We start from the raw sequence: 5,142 nt of genomic DNA, 5'->3' as shown, positions 1-5,142 counted from the left end.
CTAGGCTCTGTGTTAATGTGCTCTTGTTGAATTAACTTTGTTGAGCTTCCCCAAAACCTGTGAAGTAGGCTGTGTTATTGTGATCATTCTCATTTCAAGGGTGGGTAGCTAAGGATTAGAAAATGTGAATAACTTACCTAGCTAGTTAGGGACACAGTCAGGATTTGAACCCAGGCAATCTACGTCTAGTGCCCACTCACTTAACTACCAAGTTATAATTCCTCCTGAGGACAGTGCTTACTCTGGCATTTCACTAGTCCCTCATCCTTTCTTTTTTTTATATATAGAAAAATAAGCATTTATTGAGTGTCTATTATGTGCCAGGTACTCTTCACAAGGAATAGGTATACTAGTACAAAGATAATAAGGCAGCATGCCTTCCCTCAGGCTCACAGTGGCCAACAGCAACAAGTTACAGATTCTGAACTACCATAGCTTAACTACCACTAACTTGAGGCTAGAACAGTAATTGCCAATATTTGATGTAGTACCAGCTACCTTTCTCTTTCAAAGGACAATATGGAATGAGAAGTTCCCTAATGTCTTCCTCTGAGTGAAGCAAACAACTCATTTATTCTCTCTGTTCTTCGCTGTACATGTTTCATACTGTGGTTAATAGTACCTATATAGCAAGATTCCTATCTTTCAACATTTTAAAAACTTATTGATATTTTACATTTTTATGTAAAATTTTTTTAAAATTTAAAATTTTATTGAGATAGTTGTAGATTCACACACAGTTGTAAGAAATAATATACAGAAATCCTATATACTCCTTACTCAGTTCTTCCTATGCTACCATCTTGCAAAAGAATAATACAATTTCACAACAAGGATATTAAGACATTAACAATGACCAACCCATCAACTTATTCAGATTTATTTTACTGGTACTCGTGTGTCTGTATGTGTGTGTGTTTCTATACATCATTGAGTTAGCCCTGTATATTTTTTCCTCACATAATTTTATTTTCAGCTTATTACCCCCTTGAGTAATCTTTACATTTTTAAAAGAAATGCTCTATCCCTTTCTGTGATAGCATCTTTGACTTTGCATTATTTTAGACATTGCAATCAACCATAAATATATTTCTTCCAAGAATTTGGTCTTTTAAATTCATGCCATACATTTCTTGAGTTTCTGGTAAGTTATTTTTAAACGATCTGCAGAAAGCCTATGGCTTATTTCCTTTAAATCAGTGGTTCTCAACCTTCCGAATGCCGCGACCCTTTAATACAGTTCCTCATGTTGTGGTGACCCCCAACCATAAAATTATTTTCGTTGCAACTTCATAACTATAATTTTGCTACTGTTCTGAATCATAATGTAAATATCTGATATGCAGGATGTATTTTCATTGTTACAAATTGAACATAATTAAAGCATAATGATTAATCACAAAAACAATATGTAATTACATATGTGTTTTCCGATGGTCTTAGGCAACCCCTGTGAAAGGGTCGTTCAACCCCCAAAGGGGTTGCGACCCACAGGTTGAGAACTGCTGCTTTAAATTAATCTATGTGTTTTCTCCTAATAAATGCACTTATTTTATTACTATTTTATTCGTCTCCAGGGCGTGTCTGGCCCAATTCACCCAATCCTGATCAGCTGGACCCCAGCAGCAAGCTAACCTACCAGTTGGAGCATCTGCCCCTTGGTGGTCAGTGCCCATAGTAGTGACTGGTTGAATGGTCGAATGAATGGTCGGACACTTAGCAGATTAGGCTTTTATTTTATAGGATATTTCTAAAATAAAGTATATGTGCTATAGTTTTTTGGTGGTTCTCCCCTGAGTTAAATCATATTGTGATAGCTCATGTAATAATGTACCCATAGAACTTCCTATTCATACTCCCATATATAATATAATTTATTTTTTCTGGGTGCTAACATTACCTATTCTAAAAAGGTATTAAATAATTTATCCTACATCAAAACTTATCCTCAAAATATTCACATTAGGTATTGTCAACCTAAGTGTTTTCTAGCACTCAAACCTTCTGAGTTCTTTACAGTTTGTAGCTTAATCTATATATCGCTTTGGGTTTTCTTTTTCTACCCAGCTTTTGAGATGAAGTGAAAATAAAATTATCACCTTCAATTGTAATTCAATGCAATATAATAATTATATTACTTTACATTCTAATACCCTCATTTTTTATTTTTTATTTTTAGAATCTATTACTTATTAAGAAGGCAGTGTTAGTTCCACCTCTGATACAAAGAGATAGGAACCTCAGATCTCTTGATTCTTCAAACAACAACTTGCTGCCGCACAGAGTCCTGGGTACATTAAGATCACGTAACACATGGTACATACCTGGCAGAGACTACAAATAAGTGGCGTATAAACCACATCTAGTTTGCAGTTATTTTTTGCTTGACCTCCATGGAATCAGTCAACATAATGTGTTTTTATTTTAAGTTTCAATTCATAGACAAAGCTTAAAAACTCAGGAGAGTTCACATAAAAATCCAATTTTCCTTGAAAAATTAGGATGTTTGGTAGCAATCAGCTGGAGCAGAGGGGCAGCTGCTCACTTGGGACGGTAGGCACTCCACAGCTGCACCCCTTACTCCTGTCAGCCTGACCTTGAACGTGAGCAGCATTGATCATTCATCATGGCACCCATGCTGTTGTTCTCCTTGGGTCATGTTACCTGCCTGAGGCCCTCAGGCACTGGAATGTGCAGCCCCTATCAGGCTACCTACAGTAGTTGGACATGGAGATCCGTGAGAGTTCCCTCAGACTATGCCAAAGGCAGGTTGGGGCTTGCTCCTTGGTCTTCTTTAATTGGCTTGGACCATTGACCCTAGCCCCCTGAGACGTCATCTATGAAGCTGAACAGAGAAAAAGGGAGCTCTGTCTTTGAGGGCTGGAGAAGAGCTTGCATGTATCTTCTCTTCCTGACCCCATCCTGCTGTCCACTAGACCTTCCAAAGCATCCTCAATAAGGATTCTTCTGACAGACAACCCTGTTTGCCCTGGGATATTCCGGTACCCCAAAGGATTACACGGTCTACATTGGGGTGGGATTCCCATAGAGGAAATACCCTCAGGCTGTGGCCTGGCATACTAGTCACAGCCAGGGGAAGAAAATGAAGGAGCCAGCCCAGTGGCATAAGAAGGGAGGATGGTAATCGCGTTTGAATTCTCAACTATATCTTTCCAATTTCCACCAAATTTTCCTCTCCTGAAATCAGACCTACACAGGGTATACTTGGGACTCCACTTTGCCATGATTCTTTTCACTAGTTGGAGTAATGGGGTCAGGGCAGAGCTCTGCTTTTCCAAGGAAGTTAGAAACACTCCAGGCTATTAAAATTGTCCAGGGTCAACGGCTGGCTGTTCTGCACTTCACATCGCTTGTGTATGCCCGGCTTAGGGTCCATTAAATACAGCAAACTTTGATTTTTAAACTGTCCACAGGGTTTTGAGAACAGTTTGTTTAGTCTCACCATTTTGATGCCCACCAGGGAAAACATCCAAGCTGCAATGGAAGGGGATCGTTAACTGAAGCATCCACTATGAGAAGGAAACTGCATAATGTTATAAATAATACAGATGTATTCTTTTCAGTGACTTTTGTGCAAACACCCAGTCAAGCTGAGACTTCCCTGATTATGTACAGGGAATGTATTTCAGAAAATCACCAGCTGGGTTTTCCAGTGGTTTAAAAGCTGCCGTGCTGCAGCATTTCAAAACAAAATAAGTAAATACCACCTACCAACCAGTCAAGTTTTTTGATGCAGCATCCCTTTACTTCAAAGCTTATAATGAAATTGATTTTGAGTGTTTTTTTCATTTCAACTTGCAAGCCCCATGAGTAACTACTCTAAAATAATTGCAATTTAGGAATGTTCAGGAACTGGTGAGCAATTGACAGCAACTATTTTATGCTTAGCCAAAAGATATTGAATAAAAATGTAAAGGAACAACTTGTGTGTTTAGATGAGAAGAACCATATGATAAGGTGGCAAGGGCCAGAAGATAATTTTCCAGGATAACCAGAGTAATTTAAAACTTTTAAAATTTTTAGTGGGATTGCAACCTCAAACAAATGACCTTTTATTGCCTGGGTAATTGACAGAGGCTGCAAATCAGATTCTAATGTGTTTCCTCCTGGAATGTCATTCATTGATTATGACTATTTGGTTCGATAGTCATTTTGAGTGGAGATTTTTAAAAAATTTAGCAGATTTTCTAGATATTTGGAAACCCTTAAATTATGTGGGGGGTTTTGTGGTTTTTTTTTTTTTACTTTTCATTCAACTAGAATTGTATTGGTAGTTATTGTGAAGGCATATGGATTCAGGTTTTTGTGTCCTGGAGCTTATACAATTTGGGGAGATGAGCTTTTTCAAAGAAAAGAATACAAAATTATGAATATGAAATTTGGTAAAGAAATGAATATTTAGGAATATAGTAGAAATCACAACAAATTACAAATCTCCAAAGCCTACAATAACACAGAGATCACAAAATTCAGAAAATGAACAGAGTTCTTTTAATGAACTTCCTGCTACATCTCTGTAGCACTTTTTTCTTTATACCTTTTGGTTGAATTAATTGTCTCTTCACATGACAACAATTTCATAATATAATTTTTATCCATAGGATAGAAAGATAAGTCAGCCTTTCCTCTGCATAGTTAATTTAAACTTTTTTTATTCTTATTGACATCTTAAAAAAGTGTAAGCTTCACAATTTCTTATTGATGAAGGCTATGTACGATTTTAATATTGTTGCTAAATTTGGGGAATCCTCTATTAAGTTTCTTTTGTACTTGAGCTATTGGATGTCAGGACACTTCAAGATCTCTAGGCAGTGACTTAATGAGATAGCCCTCATTTCCAATTTGCCATCGAGGTCCTTGTATGCTGATGCTGGCAGGGACTACACAGTGGGCTGAGGGAAGATTCCTGGAAGTTGTGCTGCAATGGGACAGCTAGCAGTAACAATGTCTAGGGAAGTGCCCACACTACATAAGTAGATCTGTACCCCCAACTGAGTTTCCTCGGCAAATCCCCAAGATGCAAAATAGAATTCCAGTGCACAGTGGTTTTAACGGATTGTGATTAAAATATCCTTCTTTTGCAAATTTTACAAAATAGGCACAATAAATACATTCTATCTC

Source organism: Myotis lucifugus, unplaced genomic scaffold (genome assembly GCF_000147115.1).
Source record: "Myotis lucifugus unplaced genomic scaffold, Myoluc2.0 scaffold_74, whole genome shotgun sequence".
NCBI lineage: Eukaryota > Metazoa > Chordata > Mammalia > Chiroptera > Vespertilionidae > Myotis > Myotis lucifugus.
Note: the sequence above shows the minus strand (reverse complement) of the source record.